Genomic DNA, 24290 nt, shown 5'->3' with positions numbered 1-24290 from the left:
TGCTGACGATGGGACGATGTGTATGTTTTGGGGAATCTGACTGATTTTTTTTTGGCAACAAATGTTTTTATCTGACTGAATTTTTGGCGGCTGTGGCTGTGAGCGTCCGCCTCTGAGGCACGGCCCATTGTGGCCCATTGTGGCCCATTGTGGCCCATTGTGGCCCATTGTGGCATGCTCCGCATGGCCCAAAGGCATGGCCCCGCCCCGGGCAGTGCGCGGGCTCGCCCTTTATCCTGTACCTGCGAACTGTGTACCCTGCCTCACCTTAGGCATTGAACTCGTACCGCCGGCCGTGAGTCTTTTCCAAGCTCCGGCGAGGGGGGCATCCGCCCACCCGTGGGGTGGGGCCTTTCCTGCCTGGTCTGCCCGTGCGCGGAGGGCCCGGTTAGGGCCGCGGGGGGCCCCAATCTCAGACCTTTGCAGGGGCCGGGGAGTGACGAGCACTCAGCACGTGGCCCCGCCGATGAGCTTCCTCCACCCGCCCATGTTGCTATGGAAACGCGGTTCAGAGTTTGGCCCCTCTCCGTGACGCTGCTGCTCACCACGCAGCTTCCGCCTCAGTCAGGGCAAGTCCGCTCAGGTGCTGGGATTAAAGGCGTGCGCCACCACGCCAGCTACTTCCTCAATCAAAATTAAAGTTTTCTGTATGTGAGAGCCAGAGACTGAGCTCTCTTAACAAAATTAGGCGAAAATCACCTCAGAAACTGTGTGGCTCTTTAAGAACAGGAAAGGCAGTCGTCAGACATGATCAAGCCCACCTCCCTATGAGACTGTTGCCTCCGAGTCTCTAACAGCGAGTATGGACGGAGGAAGCCGCGGATCTCCCAACCGTAAACCTCGCTTTTTCTCAGCTCCACCTGCACTGAACTTGAGGGGTTTTTTCTTCCCCGTTGCTTTCTGTACCTTCTTTCAGATACCTTTTCTTTGATTCTTTCTATTTTCTTTTCTTTCTAGGCCTATACTTTTTCCATTCTTTTTCCTCCCCTTTCTGGAGGATTTAACTGACGTCACTCACCGCTCCACGTGTTCAGAGTTCTGAAATTCACGGCTCTCTGTGTCCTGGTGTCTGATCTCGGCTTTTTCTCCCGGGCTTTCAGCACCAGTTGCTGGGCGCTTCCTTCTCAGGGTCCCCCGGCGTAGTTGTCAGGGTCCCTTGGCGTCCCGGGGTTTCGAGCACCAGTTGCGATGCACATCCTGACCAGCAGGAATGAACGCCACTAAAAACGAGAATTCCTTCCCTAGTCACGTCTTTATTTGGAGCATTTGATTGAGGAAATTTGGGGGAAGGGAAGATAGAGCAGGGACAAGAGAAAGCTTAGAGAGAGCAAGTAGAGCCCAGAGGAAGCTGCTTTTAAACGGTGGAGAGGCTTGAACGCTGTCCTGATTTGTTAATGCCATTCTGCTGGTCTGAGCATGTGCAAGCAAGGGTGCAGGCCTCACGAGGCAAAGCCAGGTATGGGCTTGTATACCTCCAAACTGCAGGACCACCTGTGCCTCCAGGTGGCTTCCTACACTTGCTCACATTCTCCCTCCTTCTGCTTCTCATTTGGACCTAGGGAGTTAAGTCCAGTGTTCCAATGTGGGTCTCTGTCTCTATCTCCATCCATTGCCAGATGAAGGTTCTATGGTTATATGTAAAATATTCATCAGTATGGTTATGGGCCAAGGCCAGTTCAGGCACCCTCTCCTCTGCTGTCCAGGAAACAATCTGGAGATCTCTTCTTGGACCTGGGAACCCCTCTAGAATAAATCATATATTAAACTCCACATGCTAATAGTGGGAGACTTCAATATTCTACTCTCACCACTGGACAAGTCAGTCAGACAAAAAATGAATAGAGAAATAAGGAAACTTACAGATGTTGTGACTCAAATGGACTTAACAGATATCTATAAAACATTCCATTCAAACACAAAAGAATATACCTTCTTTTCAGCACTTCATGGAACCTTGTCAAAAACTGACCACATACTTGGTAACAAAATAAACCTCAAGCGATATTAAAAATTAAAAGAACCTCTTGTGTCTTATTGGAACACCACGGTTTAAAACTAGAATTCAACAACAACACTAATTTCAAAAAGCCCATGGGAAAAAAAACACATGGAAATTAAACAATGCTCACCTCAATCATCAATGGGTCAAGGGAAAAATATAGGGAGAAATTAAAGACTTCTTAAAATTCCATAAAAGTGACCACCCAGTATATCCAAATTTATGGGGCACAATGATAGCAGTGTTTACAGGAACTTTCATAGCACTGAATGCCTATATAAAGAAGATGGAAAAAATCCAACACTAGTGAACTAAGAGAACATTTGAAACTTTTAGTACAAAAAAGAAACAAATTCATCCAAGAGAAGTAGACAGCAGGAAATAATCAAACTGAGAGCTGAAATCAGCAAAATAGAAACAAGAAAAACAGTGCAAAGAATCAATGAGACAAAGAGTTGGTTCATAGAGAAAATCCACAAAATAGACAAAACTTTATTCAAGCAAACCAAAAGTCATAGCAAGAATATTTAAGTTACATAATCAGGCATGAAAATGGGTACATAATAACAAACACAAAGGAAATTCAGAGAATCATCAGGTCATACCACAAAAGCCTGTACACCAGGTTTAAAGAAATGGGCAACTCTCTGGATAAATATCACTTACCAAAATTAAATTAAGACCAGATAAGCAAATTAAATATACCTGTAACTGCTAAAGAAATAGAAACAGGCATTAAAAGTCTTCTCACCAAAATAAACTTAGGACCAGAAGCTTTCATCTCAGAATTCTACAAGATTTTCACAGAAGAACTAATACCAATACTTTTCAAATTGTTCCACACAACAGAAACAGAAGGAACATAGCCAAACTCTTTTATGAGTCTACAAATGCCCTGATAGCCACACCACGGAAAGAAATGACAAAGAAAGAGAATTGAAGAATAATCTCACTCATGAATATTGATGCAAAAATACTGAATTAAATACTGGCAAATCAAATCCAAGAACACATCAGAACCATCATCCACTATGATCAAGTAAACTTTATCCCAGAGATGTAGGGATGGATCAACACATGAAAATCTATCAACATAATACACCATATAAACAAATTGAAAAATAAATCCAAATGATGATCCCATTAGATGCTGAAAAAGCTTTTGACAAAATACAATATTCCATCATGATAAATGTCTTAGATAGAGCAGGGATAGAAGGATCATATCTAAACATAATAAAGTCCATAGACAGCAAGCCAAGAGCCAACATCAAACTAAATTGGCAAAAAATCAGATAGAAGGAGGATCAATAGAAGTGAATCTAAGACCTAGTTTTAAATCCTCATACCTATGAAGATCTGATTTTTGACAAGAAAGCAAAAGTAATAAATGGAATAAAGAAAGCATATTTAATAAATAGTGCTGGTATCACTGGATATCAACATGCAGAAGAGTGAAAACTTATCCATATCTATCTGTTGGCAGAAGTTTCTGTCCTGCTTGGACCTGCAGCTATTCTTTTCCAAAGAAATACATAGAGGTCTACATTAATCATAAACTGATGGGTCTAGTAGCTGAGGCTTCATATTAACTTTTAAAATTTACATTAGCCAATAATTCTTATCTGGATTAACCATGTGGCTTGGTATCTTTATTAGCCAGGTATTTTCATCTTTCTTCCTCTGCATCTGGGTGATGACTGTAGATTGCACTTTCTTCATTCCAGAATTCCCCTGTTCTCCTTACCCTGCCTCTACTTCCTGCCTGGTTTCCCCACCTACACTTCCTGCTTGGCTACTGGCCCAACAGAATTTTAATAAACAAGTACAAGAAACAAATCTTAAAGGCTAAAAACTTTGCTCCACAGAATCTAACAGCATGCACAAAACTCAAGTTAAATACATCAAAGACCTCAACATAAAACTACTCTCACTGTAAAGTGCAACCCGGCAGGAGGGAGTTCCTGTGTTTCAATAGCCTGCAGGTGGAAAGATAAGCCCTGTGTCAGCTCAGCGAGATTCCTGGCCAGTAAGGGGTACTGATCTTCTAGCAGAAGATTCATCAGAGGGAGGAACCTGACCCAGAACCAGAAGATCCATTAGAGAACATTTGAAGGAAAACATGGGTAGACGCCAAGGCAGGAATTTCTCCAACAATCTGAAAAACAACATGAAACCACCAGATCCCATCAATCCTACAACAGAGGGACTTGAACACCCTAATCCAGAAGAAGTGGAAAAAAGTGCCATTATGGTTCTAGCAGAGGGCCTTCTGTGGGGTGAGCTGGCTTCGGGCCGTGGCAGGGTCCCGGCGAGGAGGAGCTTGGGCGTTCCCCGACCCCATAGACGCCCAGGTCACCCTGCAGTGCTGGCTACCCCATCCCGCCTGCCATCCTGGCTCCCATCCAGCAGGGGCCCTGACTTCTAGCAGAGGACCATCGGTGGGGTGAGTTTCCTTTGGGCCGTGGCAGGGTCCCGGTGAGGAGGAGCATGGGTGTTCCCCGACCCCATAGACGCCCAGGTTGCCCTGCAATGTTGGCTACCCCCTCCTGCCTGCCATCCTAGCTCCCATCCAGGTACGAATTCCTATATTTCTCCCTTCCCCCTGGGGCCATATAATTTCCACAGCTCAGCTGCCTTGCAAGCTGGGACTTGGCTGTAGGCGCAGCTCGGCTCGAGGCAGTTCCTGGGTCCTAAAGGCCTCCCTGAGGACAGGTGGTCCAGGTGCCAGCTCAGCCACATTCCTGACCAGCAGGGGCCCTGATTTCTAGCAGAGGGCCTTCTGTGGGGTGAGCTGGCTTCGGGCCGTGGCAGGGTCCCGGCGAGGAGGAGCTTGGGCGTTCCCCGACTGCATAGACGCCCAGGTCGCCCTGCAGTGCTGGCTACCCCATCCCGCCTGCCATCCTGGCTCCCATCCAGCAGGGGCCCTGACTTCTAGCAGAGGACCATCGGTGGGGTGAGTTTCCTTCGGGCCGTGGCAGGGTCCTGGTGAGGAGGAGCTTGGGTGTTCCCGACCCCATAGACGCCCAGGTCGCCCTGCAGTGCTGGCTACCCCCTCCCGCCTGCCATCCCAGCTCCCATCCAGGTACGAATTCCTATATTTCTCCCTTCCCCCTGGGGCCATAAAATTTTCCCCAGCTCAGCTGCCTTGCAAGCAAAGCCTGCATTGAAAGTGCATCCAGGAAAGAGGGAGTGCCTTTGCTTCAATAGCCTGCCTGAGGAAAGGTGGGCATTCTGTCAGTGAAGTCCCTGCCCAAGAAGGGAACCTGACCTGGTAACAGAAGTTCCAATAGAGAACATTTGAAATAAGAGATGGGCAGACGCCAAGGCAAGACCTCATCCAACAATCTGAAAAACAACATGAAAACACCAGATCCCAAGGACCCTACAACAGAAGGGCTTGAACACCTTAACCCAGAAGAAGTGGAAAAAAGTGCCATTATGAAAGCAAATGAGTCCCTTAAACAGGATATGAATAACTCCCTTAAAGAACTGGATGAGAAATATAACAAATGTTTGAAGAAATGAGTATAGAAATTGATGAGAAATATAACAAAAAGTTTGAAGAAATAAGTAAATCCATGAATGAGACCCTGAGAAACCAAGAAAAAACAATCAAACAAGTAAAGGAAACAGTGCAAGAATTGAAAACTGAAATGGAGGCAATGAAGAAAACACAAACAGAGAACCGGATGGATATGGAAAACCTAGGTAAATGAACGGAGACTACAGAATCAAGCATAACCAATAGAATACAAGAGAAAGAAGAACGAATCTCAGAATCTGAAGATACCATAGAGAAAATAAATGCTCTGGTCAAAGAAAACGGCAAATCCAACAAATTCTCTTCACAAAACATTCAGGAAATCTGGGACACAATAAAAAAAAAACCAAATCTAAGAATAATAGGGATTGAAGAAGGAGAAGAATTGCAGATCAAAGGCCCAGAAAATATATTCAACAAAATTATAGAAGAAAACTTTCCCAACCTAAAGAACGATATTCCTATGAAGGTTCAAGAAGCATACAGAACACCGAATAGACTGGATCAGAAAAAAACATCCCCTCGCCATATAATAATCAAAACACAAAACATACATATTAAAGAAAAAATTTTAAGAGCTGCAAAGGAAAAAGGTCAAGTAACTTATAAGGTTAACCTATCTTTTCTCTATGGAAACCAAGAAAGCCAGAAGATCCTGGATAGAGGTACTGCAGAAAATAAGAGACCATGGATGCAAACCCAGACTACTATACCCAGCCAAGCTATTGTTCATTATAAACGGAGAAAACAAAATATTCCAGGATAAAAACAAATTTAAACAATACGTAGCTACTAATCCAGCTTTACAGAGAATATTAGAAGGAAAATCACTACCGAAGGAATCCAACATTCCCAACACGGCCTACAATAACTTGAACATCTAGCGACCATTCACAAGCACAAATCAAAGAAGAAAAACACATACACTCTACTACCTAAAAAAAAAAAAAAATGACCGGAGTCAACAACCACTGGTCATTAATATCACTTAATATCAATGGACTCAATTCACCTATAAAGAGGCATAGACTTAGAGATTGGATAAGAAACCAGGATCCAACATTCTGCTTTTTACAAGAAACACACCTCAACCACAAAGACAGACACCTACTCAGAGTAAAGGGTTGGGAAATGGTTTTCCAAGCAAATGGACCTAAGAAACAAGCAGGTTTGGCCATTCTAATATCTAACAAAATCGACTTCAAACTAAAATCAATCAGAAGAAATGGAGATGGACATTTCATACTCATAACTGGAACAATTCATCAGGAGGAAGTCTCAATCCTGAATATCTATGCTCCTAATATAAAGGCACCCACATATGTAAAAGAAACTCTTCTAGAACTCAAGGTGGTCATCAAACCACACACACTAATAGTAGGAGACTTCAACACTCCTCTCTCACCAATGGACAGGTCAATCAGACAGAAACAAAACAGAGAATTGAGAGATCTATTGGAGGTATTGAATCAAATGGACTTAACAGACATCTATAGAACACTCCACCCAAATAGGAAAGAATATACCTTTTTCTCTGCAGCTCATGGAAGCTTCTCGAAAATTGACCACATACTCGGCAACAAAGCAAACTTCCACAGATACAAAAAAATATTAGTAACTACCTGTGTCTTGTCAGATCACCATGGACTAAAATTAGAATTCAACAACAATGCTCCCCCCAGGAAGCCAACAAACTCTTGGAAACTGAACAGTCAACTACTAAATCACCCCTGGGTCAAGGAAGAAATAAAGAAAGAAATTAAACTCTTCCTTGAATTTAATGAAAACAAAGACACAACATACTCAAACCTATGGGACATTATGAAAGCAGTGCTAAGAGGAAAGTTCATAGCACTAAGTGCCCAATTAAAGAAAGCAGAGAAAGCACACATTGGAGACTTAACAGCACACTTGAAAGATCTAGAAAAAAAAGAAGCTGATTCACCCAGGAGGTCTAGAAGACTGGAAATAATCAAACTGAGGGCTGAAATCAACAAAATAGAAATAGAGAAAACAATCCAAAGAATCAATGTATCAAAAAGCTGGTTCTTGGAGAAAATCAACAAGATTGACAAACCCCTATCCAAACTAATCAAACGGCAGAGAGAGAACATGCAAATTAATAAGATCAGAAATGAAAAGGGGGACATAACCACAGACACAGAGGAAATTCAGAGAATCATTAGATCTTACTATGAAAGTTTATATGCCACAAAGTTGGAAAATATAAAAGAAATGGACATTTTTTTAGATAAGTACCATATACCAAAGTTTAACCAAGAACAGGTGAACAATCTAAATAGACCTGTTAGTCGTGAAGAATTAGAAGCTGTTATCAAAAATCTCCCTACCAAAAAAAGCCCAGGACCAGATGGTTTCATTGCAGAATTCTACAAGAACTTCCAGGAAGAGCTAATACCTATACTCCTTAATGTATTTCACAATATAGAAACAGAAGAGTCATTGCCTAACTCCTTTTATGAAGCTACAGTTACCCTAATACCAAAACCACACAAAGACACAACCAAGAAAGAGAATTACAGGCCAATCTCACTCATGAACATCGACGCAAAAATTCTCAATAAAATACTGGCAAACCGTATCGAAGAGCACATTAGAAAAATTATCCATTATGATCAAGTCGGCTTCATTCCAGAGATGCAGGGCTGGTTCAACATACGCAAATCTATCAATGTAATCTATCATATAAATAAACTGAAAGAAAAAAAGCATATGATCATCTCACTAGATGCTGAAAAAGCATTTGACAAAATTCAACATCCATTTATGATAAAGGTGTTGGAGAGACTGGGGATACAAGGATCATACCTAAATATAATAAAAGCAATATACAGCAAGCCGACAGCTAACATCAAACTGAATGGAGAGAAACTCAAAGCCTTTCCACTAAAATCAGGAACGCGACAAGGCTGTCCACTCTCTCCATACCTCTTCAATATAGTGCTTGAAGTTCTAGCAATAGCAATAAGACAACATAAGGAGATCAAGGGGATTTGTATTGCAAAGGATGAAGTTAAACTTTCATTATTTGCTGACGATATGATAGTTTACATAAGTGACCCCAAAAACTCTACCAAAGAACTCCTACAGCTGATAAACACCTTTAGTAACGTGGCAGGATACAAGATCAACTCCAGAAAAGCAGTGGCCCTCCTATACACAAAGGATAAAGAAGCAGAGAGGGAAATCAGAGAAGCATCACCTTTCATGATAGCCACAAATAGCATAAAATATCTTGGGGTTACTCTAACCAAGGAAGTGAAAGACCTATTTGACAAAAACTTCAAGTCTTTGAAGAAAGAAATTGAGGAGGATACCAGAAAATGGAAAGACCTCCCCTGCTCTTGGATTGGGAGAATCAACATAGTAAAAATGGCAATTCTACCAAAAGCAATCTATAGATTCAATGCAATCCCCATCAAAATCCCATCAAACTTCTTCACAGACCTTGAGAGAACAATAATCAAGTTTATATGGCAAAACAAAAAACCCAGGATAGCCAAAAAAAAATCTTATACAATAAAAGAACTTCTTGAAGCATTACCATCCCTGACTTCAAACTCTAATATAGAGCTACAGTATTGAAAACAGCTTGGTATTGGCATAAGAACAGAGACGTCGACATATGGAATCGAATAGAAGAAACAGATATTAACCCACAAACTTATGAACACCTAATTTTCGACAAGGGAGCTAAAGGTATACAATGGAAGAAGGAAAGCATCTTTAACAAATGGTACTGGCATAACTGGATGTCAACCTGTAGAAGGATGAAAGTAGATCCATACCTATCACCATGCACAAAAATCAAGTCCAAATGGATTAAAGACATCAACATTAATTCGTCCGCTTTGAACCTGATAGAAGAGAAAGTGGGAAGTAGTCTACAAGGTATAGGCACAGGAGGCCTCTTCCTAAGTAGGACCCCAGCAGCACAGACAATAAGAGAAACAATGAAAAAATGGGATCTACTGAAACTGAGAAGCTTCTGTAAAGCAAAGGACACTGTCAGTAGGATAAAAAGGCTGCCTTCTGACTGGGAGAAGATTTTCACCAACATCTCATCAGACAAAGGTCTGATCTTCAAAATATACAAAGACCTCAAGAAACTAGACACTAAAACTCTAATTAACCCAATTAAAAAATGGGGTACTGAACTTAACAGAGAATTCACAACAGATGAACTTCGAATGGCCAGAAGACACTTAAGGTCATGCTCAACCTCCTTAGCGATCAGGGAAATGCAAATCAAAACCACTTTGAGATACCATCTTACACCTGTCAGAATAGCTAAAGTCAAAAACACCAATGATAGCCTATGCTGGAGAGGATGTGGGGTGAGGGGAACACTCATCCATTGTTGGTGGGAATGCAAACTCGTGCAGCCACTGTGGAAATCAGTGTGGCAGTTTCTCAGGAAACTGGGAGTCAACCTCCCTCAGGACCCAGCAATTCCACTCTTGGGAATATACCCTAAAGATTCCCTAACATATTACAAAAGCATTTGTTCTACTATGTTCATAGCACACTATTTGTAATAGCCAGAACCTGGAAACAGCCTAGGTGCCCCTCAATAGAAGAATGGTTAAAAAAGGTGTGGAACATATACACATTAGAGTTTTACTCAGCGGTAAAAACAAAGACATCTTGAATTTTGCATGCAAATGGATGGAAATAGAAAACGCTTTACTGAGTGAGGTAAGCCAGACCCAAAAAGAGGAACAAGGTATGTATTCACTCATAAGTGGATTCTAACCATAATTAAAGGTCTTTGAGCCTATTATTCGTGATCCTAGAGAAGCTAAATAAGAAGATGAACTTGATGAAGTTTATTTAGCTATCCACCAGGAGGTAGAAAATAGACAAGAGTCCCAGGTAACCTCGGGTGCATGGGGGTGTGGGAGGGTTGATGGAAGGGGAGAAGGTTAGAGAGAAGGGAGTAGGGGAGGAATGGGGAAAGCTCGGTGGCCTGGGATGGGGGGGGAGGGAGGAAGGATGAATATGGGATCAGGGAACAATATATTTCAACTAAGGGAGCCATTTTAGGGTTTACAGGAGACTTGATTATATATGGGATCCCAGGTCCAAGGAGAGATCCCTCAGATTGTTCTCTGGACAGAGGAGAGGGTGCCTGAATCGGCCGTGGCCCATAACCATACTGATGAATATTTTGCTTATCACCATAGATCCTTCATCTGGCGAAGGACGGCGATACAGTCGGAGACCCACATTGGAGCACCGGACAGAGCCCCCCGAGGTCCAAATGAGGAGCAGAAGGAGGAAGAACATGAAAAAGAAAATCAGGACTGCGAGGGATGCTATCACCCACTGATACAAGGGAACGGATCTAATGAGAGTTTACCAAGGCCAGTTGGACTGGGACTGAACGAGGGCGTGATCTAACCAGATTCTCGGAATTTGGCCGGATTCTCTGACTGTGGCTGGCCCGAAGTCTTTCAGAAAAGCCATTGACTATGATACTGGGACCTGTTTCCTCTGCATATACTGGATTTTGGGGATCCAGTCTGTTTGGACACTCACCTTCCTGGACCTGGAGGGAGGGGGAATGAACTGGAACTTCCCACAAGGCAGGAAACCCTGACTACCCTAAGGGACAAAGAGGGAGGAGGAGAGGGATTGGGGGGAGTGGGAGGGTGTTGGAAAGAGGGGCGGAAATGGAAACTTTTATAATAATAAAATTTACTTTAAAAAAAGTGCCATTATGAAAGCAATAGAGTCCCTTAAACAGGAAATGAATAACTCCCTTAAAGAAATGGATGAGAAGTATAACAAAAAGTTTGAAGAAATGAGTAAAGAAATGAAAGAGAAGTATAACAAAATGTTTGAAGAGACAAGTAAATCTGTGAATGATATCCTGGGAAAACAAGAGACAAGCAAACAAACAGGTAATGGAAACAGTTCAAGGATTGAAAACTGAAATGGAGGCAATGAAGAAAACACAAAACGAGGGCCGGCTGGATATGGAAAATCTAGGTAAACAAACAGAGACTACAGAATCAAGCATAACCAACAGAATACAATAGATAGAAGAACAAACCTCAGATTCTGAAGATGCCATAGAGAAAATGAATGCTCTGACCAAAGAAAACAGCAAATTCAACAAATTCTCATCACAAAACATTCAAGAAATCTGGGACATAATTAAGAGACCAAACCTAAGAATAATAGGAGAAGAATTTCAGATAAAAGGCCCAGAAAATATATTCAACAAAATTATAGAAGAAAACTTTCCAAACCTAAAGAATGATATTCCTCAAAAGGTTTAAGAAGCATACAAAACACTGAATAGATTGGATAAAAAAAATCATCCCCATGCCATATAATAATCAAAACACAAAATGTACAGATTAAAGAAAGAATATTAAGAGCTGCAAAGGAAAAAGTTAAAGTAACTTATAAAGGTGAACCTATCAGACTTACACCAGACTTCTGTATGGAAACCATAAAAGCCAGAAGGGCCTGGATAGAGGTACTGCAGAAACTAAGAGACAATGGGTACAAGCAGAGACTACTATACCCAGCAAAGCTATTGATCACTAACAATGGAGAAAACAAAATATTCCAGGATAAAAACACATTTAAATAATACATAGCCACAAATCCATCCTAACAGAAAGTAATAGAAGGAAAATCACAACCCAAGGCATCTAACATCGCAAACACCGCCAACAATGACTCAGACATATTGTGACCCTTACAATCATATCTCTAAGAAGGGAAACACACAAACTCTACTACACACACACACACACACACACACAAAAATAACCGGAGTCAACAACCACTGGTCATTAATATCACTTAATACTAATGGACTCAACTCACCAATAAAAAGGCACAGACTAAGAGATTGGATACAAAAACAGGATCCAACATTCTGCTGTTTACAAGAAACACACCTCAACCACAAAGACAGACACCTACTCAGAGTAAAGGGTTGGGAAAAGGTTTTTCAAGCAAACAGACCTAAAAAACAAGTGGGTGTGGCCAGTCTAATTTCCAACAAAATTGACTTCAAACTAAAATTAATCAGAAGAGATGGAGATGGACATTTTATACTCATAACAGGAACAATTCATCAGGAAGAAGTCTCAGTCCTGAATATCTATGCCCCTAATATAAAAGCACCCACTTATGTAAAAGAATAACTTTTAGAATTCAAGGCCATCATAAAACCACACACACTAATAGTAGGAGACTTCAATACACCTCTCTCACCAATGGACAGGTCAATCAGACAGAAACCTAACAGAGAAATAAGAGAATTAATAGAGGTAATGAATTAAATGGACTTAACAGATATCTATAGAACATTCAACCCAAATAGAAAACAATATACCTTCTTCTCTGCAGCTCATGGAACCTTCTCAAAAATTGACCACATACTTGGTATCAAAGCAAACTTCCACAGATACAAAAATTATTAGTAACCACCAGTGTCTTGTCAGATTACCATGGAATAAAGTTAGAATTCAACAAAAATTCTAATCCCAGAAAGCCTACAAACTCATGGAAGCTGAACAGTCAACTACTGAATCACCCCTGGGTCAAGGAAGAAATAAAGAAAGAAATTAAAGTCTTCCTGGAATTTAATGAAAATAAAGACTCAACATACTCAAACCTATGGGACATAATGAAAGCAGCACTAAGAGGAAAGTTCATAGCACCAAGTGCCCAATTAAAGAAAACAGAGAAAGCACACATTGGAAACTTAACAGCACACCTGAAATCTCTAGAAAAAAAGAAGCAGACTCACCCAGGAGGTCTAGAAGACTGGAAATAATCAAACTGAGGGATGAAATCAACAAAATAGAAACACAGGAAACAATCCAAAGAATCAATGAAACTAAAAGCTGGTTCTTGGAGAAAATCAACAAGATTGACAAACCCCTAGCCAAAATAATGAAAAGGCAGAGAGAGAACACTCAAATTAATAAGATCAGAAATGAAAAGGGGGACATAACCACAGACACAGAGGAAATTCAGAGAATCATTAGATCTTACTACAAAACATATATGCCACAAAGTTGGAAAATGTACAAGAAATGGACTTGTTTTTAGATAAGTACAATTTACCAAAGTTAAATCAAGACCAGGTGAACAATCTAAATAGACCTGTTAGTAGCGAAGAATTAGAAGCTGTTTTCATAAAACTCCCTACCAAAAAGAAAGCCCAGGACTAGATAATTTCAATGCAGAATTCTACCAGAACTTCTGGGAAGAACTAATACGTATACTCCTTAAAGCATTTCGCAATATAGAAACAGGAGAGTCATTGCCAAACTCTTTTTTGTGAAGCTACAGTTACCCTGATACCAAAACCACACAAAGACACAACAAAGAAAGAGAATCAATCACAGGCCAATCTCACTCACAAACATCAAGGCAAAAATCCTCAAAAAAACACTGGCAAACCGAATCCAGGAACACATTAGGAAAAATATCCAATAAGATCAAGTAGGCTTCATCCTAGAGATGCAGTGCTGGTTCAACATATGCAAATCTATCAGTGTAATCCATCACATAGATAAACTGAAAGAAAAAACATATGATCATCTCATTAGATGCTGAAAAAGCATTTGACAAAATTCAGCACCCCTTTATGATAAAGCTGTTGGAAATACTGGGGATAAAAAAATCATACCTAAATATAATAAAAGCTAGTTACAGCAAGCCGACAGCTAACATTAAATTGAAAGGAGAGAAACTCAAAGCCATTCCACTAAAATCAAGAACACAACAAGGCTGTCCACTCTCTCCATACCTCTTCAATATAGTGCTTGAATTTCTAGCAATAGCAATAAGACAACATAAGGGGATCAAGGTGATTTGAATTGGAAAGGAAGAAGTTAAACTCTTGTTATTTGTAGATGATATGATAGTATACATAAATGACCCCAAAAACTCTACCAAAAAACTCCTACAGCTGATAAACACCTTTAGTAATGTGGCAGGGTACAAAATCAACTCCAAAAAATCAGTTTCCCTCCTATACACAAAGGATAAAGAAGCAAGGAGGGAAATCAGAAAAACTTCACCTTTCACGATAGCCACAAATAGCATAAAATATCTCGTGATAACTCTAACCAAGGAAGTGAAAGTCCTATTTGACAAGAACTTTAAGTCTTTGAAGAAATAAATTGAGGAGGATATCAGAAAATGGAAAGATCTCCCTTGTTCTTGGATTGGGAGAATCAACATAGTAATAATGTCAATTCTACCAAAAGCAATCTATTGATTCAATGCAATACATATCAAAATCCAATCAAAATTCTTCACAAACCTTGAGAGAACAATAATCAACTTTATATGGAAAAATAAAAAACCCAGGATAGCCAAAACAATCATATACAATAAAGGAACTTCTGGAGGCATTACCATCCCTGACTTCAAACTCTATTACAGAGCTACAGTATTGATAACAGCTTGGTATTGGCATAAGAACAGAGAAGTCGACTTATGGAATTGAATAGAAGACCCAGATATTAACCCACAAACCTATGAACACCTGATTTTCGACAAGGGAGCTAAAGGTATACAATGAAAGAAGGATAGCATCTTTAACAAATGGTCCTGGCACAACTGGATGTCAACCTGTAGAAGAAGGAAAGTAGATCCATATCTATCACCATGCACAAAACTCAAGTCCAAATGGATTAAATACCTCAACATTAATCTGATCAATTTGAAGCTGATAGAAGAGAAAGTGGGAAGTAGTCTGCAAGACATAGGCACAGGAGACCATTTCCTAGATAGAACCCCAGTAGCACAGACAATAAGAGAATCAATGAATAAATGGGACCTCCTGAAACTGAGAAACTTCTGTAAAGCAAAGGACACTGTCAGTAAGACAAAAAGGCTACCTTCTGACTAGGAGAAGATTTTCACCAACATCTCATCAGACAAAGGTCTGATCTCCAAAATATACAAAGAATTCAAGAAACTAGACACTAAAACTCTAATTAACCCAATTAAAAATGGGGTACTGAACTGAACCGAGAATACTCAACAGATGAACTTCTAATGGCCAAAAGACACTTAAGGACATGCTCAACCTCCTTAGTGATCAGGGAAATGCAAATCAAAACAACTATGAGATATCATGTTATACCTGTCAGAATAGCTAAACTGAAAAACACCAATGATAGCCTATAGTGGAGAGGATGTGGAGTGAGGGGAACACTCATCCATTGTTGGTGGGAATGCAAACTTGTGCAGCCAGTGTGGAAATCAGAGTGGCGGTTTCTCAGGAAACTGAGAGTCAACCTCCCTCAGGACCCAGCAATTCCACTCTTGGGAATATACCCAAGAGATGCCCTAACATACTACAAAAGCATTTGTTCAACAATGTTCATAGCAAAACGATTTGTAATAGCCAGAACCTGGAAACAACCTAGGTACCCCTCAATAGAAGAATGGTTAAAAAAGGCGTGGAACATATGCACATTAGAGTTTTGCTCAGTGGTCGAAAACAATGACATCTTGAATTTTGCATGCAAATGGATGGAAATAGAAAACGCTTTACTGAGTGAGGTTACCCAGACCCAAAAAGAGGAATATGGTATGTACTCACTCATAAATGGATTCTAGCTATAATTAAAGGTCTTTGAGTCTATAATTCGTGATCCTAGAGAAGCTAAATAAGAAGGTGAACCTGAAGACAATCATATAGTTATCCTCCTTGATATTGGAAGTAGACAAGATTGCCAGGGAAACCTGGGTTCATGGGGAGTGGGGGGTGGAAGTAAGGGGAGATAGTTAGAGAAAAGTGAGAAGGCGAGGATGGGGGATAGCTTGGGGGAATGGGATGGGAGAAGGGAGGAAGGACGGATATGGGATCAGGGAAGTATATATCTCAACTAAGGGAGCCATTTTACTGTTTGCAATATTCTTGATTCTAGAGGGGTTCTCTGGTCCGAGGAGAGGTCCCCATATTTTTCCCTGGGCAGCAGAGGAGAGTGTGCCTGAACTGGCCTTTGCCCATAACCATACTGATGAATATTGTGCATATCACCATAGAACCTTCATCTGGCGATGAATGGAGATAGAGACAGAGACACCCATTGGAACACAGGACTTAACTCCCTAGGTCCAAATGAGAAGCAAAAGGTGGGAGAACATGAGCAAGGAAGGCAGGATCAGAGGGAACCTTCATCTGACCGTAGATGGAGATTGTGACAGAGACCCACGTTGGAGCACTGGACTGAGCCCTTAAGGTCCAAATGATGAGCAGAAGGAGGGAGAACATGAACAAGGAAGTCAGGACCGAGAAGGGTTCATTCACCCACTGATACAAGGGGGCTGATCTAATGAGAGCTCACCCAAGCCAGCTGGACTGGGACTGCATGAGCATGTGCTCAAACCACATTCTCTGAATGTGGCTGACATGGGGACTGACTGAGAATCCATTGATAGTGGCACTGGGTCTTGTTTCGTCTGCATGTATTGTGTTTTTGGGATCCTAGTCTGTTTGGATGCTCACCTTCCTAGACCTAGATGGAGGGGGGAGGACCTTGAAATTCCCACAGGACAGGAAACCCTGACTGCGCTTAGGAGTGGAGAGGGAGGAGGAGAGGGAGTGGGGGGAGTTGGAGGGTATTGGGAGAAGGGGAGGAAGTGGAAAGTTTTATAAATTAATAATAATAATAATAAAGTAAAATTGGGAACATTATGAAAAATAAAAAAAACTAGTCTCAGTGAGCCTCATAGAAGAGAAAATTGGAAGGACACTTGAATGCATTAGAATAGGAGACCATTTACTATATATAACACCAGTAGCACAGACACTGAAAGAATTAATAAATTGGACCTCCTGAAACTGAAAAACTTCTGTAAAGCAAAAGACACAATCAACAAGACAAAATAGCAGCCTACAAAATTGAAAATATATTAAGCAACCCAATATCAGATAGAAGTCTGATCTCCAAAAAATACCAGAACTCAAAAAGTTGATCCTCAAAAGAACAAATAATCCAAGAAAAAGTGGAGTACAGACCTATACAGAGAACTCTCAACAGAGGAATCTAAAATGGCTAAAAGACACTTAAGGAAATGTTCAAAATCCTTAGTCATTAGAGAAATGCAAATTAAAGTAACTCTGAGATTCCATCTTACACTTACAAGAATGGCCGAGATCAAAAACACTAATGATAACTTATGCTGGAGAGGTTGTGGAGAAAAGAGACTATTTCTGCATTGCTGGTGAGAGTACAAACTATAATAGCCACTTTGGACATCAGTATGACAATTTCTCAGAAAATTAGGAAACAACTTTCCTCAAGACTCAGCAATATCACATTTGGGTATATATCCAAAGGATGCTCAATCATACTACAAGGACATGTGCTCAACTATGTTCATAGCAGCATTGTTTGTCATAGTCAGACTATGGAAACAACCTAAATACCCCTCAACTGAAGAAAGGATAAGGAAAATGTAGTGCATTTACACAATGGAGTACTACACAGCATAAATCAATATAATTTTCATGGGAAGTAGAAAAAGACAAGATCTCTTGAGTAAATTGGGAGCATGGAGACCATGAGAGGGGATTAAAGGGGAGAAGAGAGAAAGGGAGAGGAACAGTGAAAAATATATAGCTTAGTAAAATCAATTAAAAAAACATAAAAAAATGTAAAAAAAGAAAAACATGTTTTGTATTCATTCATATGTAGATTTTAGGAGAAAAGTATAGGATAAAGAATGTACAGTCCACAGAAACCAAATGGATAGATAACAAGGAGAGCCCAAAGAGGGATTTATGGATTTTCCTAGGCAGGAGAAATAGACTTGCTCCCCTGGGTGCTCATCGAGCAGTGATGGGGATGAAAACATGAGGGAGTGAACAGGTTGGGCTGACTGGGTGCAGGATGCAGATTGAGACCATAATGGAGGAAAAAGTGTCCCTTGATCGAAGAATGGATAAGAAAAAAATGTGGTACATTTACACTATGGAGTACTACACCACAGAAAAAAAATAACTGCAGCTTGAATTTTGTAGGAAAATGGATGGACCTTGAAAATGTTATTTTGAGTGAGGTAACCGAGACACAGAAAGACAATTATCACATTCTCACTCATAGGTGATTTTTAAACAAAGCAAATAAGACAGCCTACAAACCATAATCCCAGAGAACTTAGACAACAATGAGGACACTAAGAGAGACTTACATAGATATAATCTACATGGGAAGTAGAAAGTATAAAAGGATAAGATATCCTGAGTAAATTGGGAGCATGGGGACCTTGGAGAAGGATTCAATGGAGGAGGGGAGAGGTAGGGAGCTGAGCAGAGATAAATGTAGAGCTCAATAAATATCAATAATAATATTGTTTAAAAAATAATAAAAGCAGAAAAAAGGGAAGTCTTGATTAGTGGGTCCATTTCAGGATTCAAGAGTAAACCTGGTGGCTGAGAAACCCCCAGGAATTCACAATGATGACCCCAGCTAAAACTTCTAGCAATAATGGAGAGGGTGCCTGAACTGGCCACCTACTCTAGTCAGAACAGTGACTACCCTAATTGTCATCAGAGAACCCCATCAAGTAACTGATGGAAGCAGATGCAGAGATCTGTAGCCAATCACTGGATTTAGCTCTAGATCTGCTGAAGAAATGGAGGAAGAAGTATATAAGCAAATGGGGTCAAGGCCAGGTAAGGTTCCTAGAAGTGAGATCTGAAACTGTTTCTGGCACTTATCTGGATTTTGGGAACCTGTGTAGGATTGCCTCCACCAGCCTTGATGCAGGAGAAGGAGCTTGGTACTGCCTCAATTAAATATTCCATGCTTAGTTCAAGACAATAGGAGGTCTGCTCTGTTATGAATGCAGACAAAAGAAGGAGTGGATGGTGAGTGTGATAGGTGGAGCCAGGGTAGGGAACAGGAATAGAGGAGAGATGGGAAACTGTGGTTGGTATGTGAAATGAATTAAAATATATTAATTTAAAAAAATTTAAAAATATCCTAATTCAGTCATTTTTTTCTTTTTTATTTAATTTTTGATATACTATATTTGATCAGTTCTCCTAGATCCTCCTGCATAAGTCTATATACTTTCCTCTCTCTCCCTCTTTCTCCCTTAGAAAAGACACATACAAAAAGTAAAAACAAACAAAAACAGTAAACAAACATGACTGGCAGAAAATGTCAATCTTATGATGGCTAATGATATTCTGTTATACACATAGATTAGTGCCTTACACAATTGTTATTAAAGGGGCTTAATCTCACAACTGATGGAAATTGTCTAATGTCTAAACATTAGGCCAAAATGAAGAAATTCTGCTGAAAAGAGGGAGGAAGAATTTTAGGAGTCAGAGGTATCAAGAACACAAAAAGAAAACTCACAGTCTCAAGTAACCTTGGTTCATAGGGGCTCATAGAGACTGAACCAACAACAGGAGAGCCTGTATGGAATCTACTTAGGCCATCAGCACATAAATTTTCAGTTGTTTATCTTGGTCTTCTTGTGGGATATGTAACAGTGGGAGTAGGGGTTCTCTCTCACTCTTTTGTTGGTTTTTGGGATCCTATTCCTCTTACTGGTTTAATTTGTCCAGTCTTAATATTAAATAAATTATCTAATCTTATTGCAATTTGATATGCCATGTTTGACTGATACTCATGGACGGCCCACCCCTTTTTGAATAGAAATGGAAGAGGAGTGAATAGGGCAGAGGGGAAGTAAGTGGAGGCAATTGGAAGAGAAGAGGTTAGTGTGCTGCAGTCACATTATAAATCAACATCATCATCATCATCATCATCATCATTATCTTTATCAAACAAAGAAATATTTAAAAATCAACTTAAAAATGAAAATCAGAGAGAGAGAGCAAGCAAGCAAAATAACATTAAGATAAACAATGCCAAAACAAAGCAAAACATGACAAGAAGCACACAAAATGACATTAAATTCACTTAGTTTTGGCCAACTACTCTTGATCTTGGGGCCTTATTGAGGTGTTGTTGATATACCTAGTGGTGCCCCATTGGAGAAAACTATTTTTTTCTTTGCCAGAGTATATTTATTGCAATAGTTTCATTGATAGTTAAGGATAATACCCTATGTTCACTTGTTCCACTCAGTATTTGCAGCCTGTCTGCTTTAACCTGGGCAGGTCTTTTGTATGTTGCCATAGCCTCCCGAAATTCATAGGTGCATAGTACTGTTTTGTTGAAATAATGTTTCCTTGGAGTCATTAATCACCATTGGTTCTTATGCTCCTACCTCTTTTGTATAGACCCTTGAATGTTAAGAATAAATTTTTGATGAAGACACCCCATGTATGATTAAGTACTTCTAAGTTTCTCACTCTCTATACATTATACATCTATGGAACTCTGTTAATTTTCATCTGCTGCAAAAAGAAGCTTTTCTGATGAGGGGTGAATGGTACTCTGATCTACGGGTATAGCAATATGTCATTTTATTGCTAATTTTTAGAAGGATAATAGTAGTATTTTTTCGCCTAAGTTTATTACCTATTTAGTTTTAGTTTCTTGGCTATTTTAATAGTGTCAAGTATGGAATATATTATAGAGTGGTCCTTCAATAAAATTAGAAAGTGGTTGGTTACTCATGTAACATTTATGACACTATTGTAACAGTATACTTTACCTGCAGAACAGAGGTGAGACAACCCTCTGTATCCTATAAATATATTTTATTATCATTAGTAAATAAAGAAGTTGCTTTGGTCAATAGCAGGGCAGAATACAGATAGGCAGGGAAACTAAACTGAATGCAGGGAGAAAGAAGACAGAGTCAGAGTGACACCATTTAGCCACCCAAAAACTAAGAGGTAACAAACCATGAGCCTCATGATAAATTACAAATTAGCAGAAATGGGGTAATTTAAGATGAAAGAGTTAGTTAATAAGAAACTTAAGCCAATAGGGCAAAGAATATGTAATTAATATTAACCCTCAGAATGGTTATTTCATAAGTGGTTACAGGAACTAGTGAGAGGGATTAAGTGGGTGGAGAGAAACAGGTCCAGGTAGCCAGAAGAATGGAGAATATCTGTAACTACACAGGTCACTGCTGGGGTATTGCCGGGGTTTCTGTCCTGCCTGGTTCCCATAGTCATTAAGTTCTAAAGACTCACACAGAGGTCTACATTAATTATAAACTGATTTGCCTAGTATCTCGGGCTTCTTCTTAACTCTTACAACTTACATTAACCCATTATTCTCATCTGTATTAACCACATGGCTCAGTATCTTTTTCAGTGAGGCAGTCACAGCTTGCTTCTTCTGTGTCTTCTGTGGGTGGGCCAGGACTGTGGACTAAGCTTTCTTTTTCCAAGAATTATCCTGTTCTTATTGACCTGCCTCTACTTCTGGTCTGGTTGTCCCACCTATACTTCCTTCCTGGTTACTGACCAATCAGCTTTTATTTAAAATAAAATTGACAGAGTACAGAAAATTGTCCCACATCACTTTCTCTTCTTTTTTTCTTATAAATAAAAATAACTCTGAATCTAATACCTTTTGTTTAGCTTTTCTCCTGACAATTATTCATAACAACTTGTAACCAATGTTCTAGACAAAGGAAAATACACATGGTCCATTTTTGGGGGGGGATGTGGGTATAGAATTTCAGGCCACTTGTTGCTGTTTGGGGATGCTGATAATCTCATGGGGACATAGAGAAAATTTAGAATTATGATCCAATCCTGAATGGAGTATCCTGTGAGTCTTGATCATCTCAGACAACAGTCTTGAATCTGTTCTGGATGTAGAATTCAGATCTGTTCCTACAGGAGATTTCTCAGGTGATCTTCCTTGATCAAACTTGATTTTTCTTAACTCAGTATAAATACACAGATTCTCACTTCCTGTGGAAACAAAAGCAAATCCTCTTCTCCAAAATATCATAAATTTTTACTTCAATTTTGAAGTCAAGATATTTTCAAAATACCTATCTTTGATTAATTCAGCAGCATTTATACACAAATATTTTTAAACAGTTGTTGCTCCTTTCTCAGCATTCAAACAATTCAAAGAGAACATACCAACATACAGTATCCAGACTCTCTGTGAATTTTTTATCTTTACGTGTCTTAACTTTAACCTTTATTTCTTTTATTTTTAATATTACTTTTTGAGATAGGGTTCCTCTGTGTATCTTTGGCTGTCCTGGAACTCCCTCTGTAGAACAGGCTGTTCTTGAACTCACAGGGATCTCCCTCTGTCCTCCAAATTCTTGGGTTAAAGACATGTACCACCACACCTTGAACTCACAGATGTCTGTCTACCCCTGCCTCCCAAGTGTTGAGATTAAAAGTAGGTGCCAACATGCCTTGAACTCACAGAGATCAGCCTGGTTCTGTCTTCTAAGTGCTGGAATTAAAGTTGTGTACCACCTTATCCAACTACTCTCTTTTTTATTTTAAGGACTTTAAACTTTATCCTACATATATTTTTAATACACTGTAAACCATTTAGAGGTTTTCTTCATCTTTGACTCTCTCTTTACTGTATATATCATTTTTCTGACCACCTGAGTCTTTAATTTGCTAAGCAATATGGTTAGGATTAAAGCCATGGCTTTGACAGCTGGATCGGGCCCATTCCTTAACTTTCTGAGATTCCAGCCTCATGACAGAGATACTGGCTGTAGTCTCATTTATTACCACAATTCTATGGCATTTCAAGGTCCTTGCCAGCAATCAAGCTGCAGCAGTGTGCTCACAAACCACAATGTCAAATGCTTTGCAGCTACACCTACTGCATGAAAGAGTCAGAGTTTGCCCTGATAGAATGGTCCAGAAAGCCGACATTTTAAAACAGTACAGTTTTTTTCCTACTACAGCTGAAAACCAAAAAAGCATGAGGTCAGCTTTTATCAACACCATTTAAGTGTTTCATGTCAGGGCCTCTTGAAAGGGCTCCAATGTTTTTGCAGCTAAATATGAGTCAGGAAGTTTCTCTTAAATAAGAACACTAGCCTCTAGCAGAGTCCACCCAAGAAAATGCTGCTATTAGGAAGCCATGCTTAACTCTATGCTTTTTTTTATCTAGAATAACTTTCCAAGCTCTCTTAGACTTTTAAGTAGATTTAGTCAGCCCCAAGTTGTTTGCCATTTGTTGTCAGGGTTTCTATCCCTCCCGATTCCCACTGTCGTTAAGTCCCAAAAAATTCATACAGAGGTCTAGATTAACTATAAACTGATTGCCTAATATCTCAGGCTTCTCATTAACTCTAACAACTTATATTAGCCCATTATTCTTATCTGTGTTAGCTACATGGCTCAGTACCTTTTTCAGTGAGGCAGTCACATCTTGCTTCTTCTGTGGCTGGGCCAGTACTGTAGATCAAACTTTCCTCTTCCCAGAATTATCCTGTTCCTAGGAAGTAGTGACCTGCCTCTACTTCCTATATGGTTGTCCCACCTACACTTCCTTCCTGGCTACTGACCAATCAGCATTTATTAAAAATATAATTGACAGAATACAGACAATTTTCCCATATCACTGGAGGTTACAGAATTTGTAGTTGGGTAGTATTGCTTCTTGTCTTTCTCCTTCCACTATACAGATTGCTTTTTAGTACCATAAATGTGAGTTAGGAGTAGTAAAGCCTCTAGTAGGTAATTAACTTGACTTCTTTGTGTGAAATGGCATAAGTGCAATAATAATGATATGGACTTACAATCAGATTCTGGACAGTAACTGATATTCTGTATAATAACCTTTAGTA

The 24290-nt window shown here is 39.9% G+C and overlaps 1 pseudogene; it reads right to left on the bottom strand.

The window, feature by feature from the left end:
- Positions 1-237: 237 nt before the first annotated feature.
- On the bottom strand, positions 238-480 carry LOC148117211 (Nuclear RNase P; annotated as a pseudogene).
- Positions 481-24290: the final 23810 nt, after the last annotated feature.

Source organism: Myodes glareolus, chromosome X, assembly GCF_982192425.1.
Source record: "Myodes glareolus chromosome X, mMyoGla1.1, whole genome shotgun sequence".
NCBI classification, from domain to species: Eukaryota; Metazoa; Chordata; class Mammalia; order Rodentia; family Cricetidae; genus Myodes; species Myodes glareolus.
Note: the sequence above shows the minus strand (reverse complement) of the source record. Positions and strands in the feature narration are given on the sequence as shown.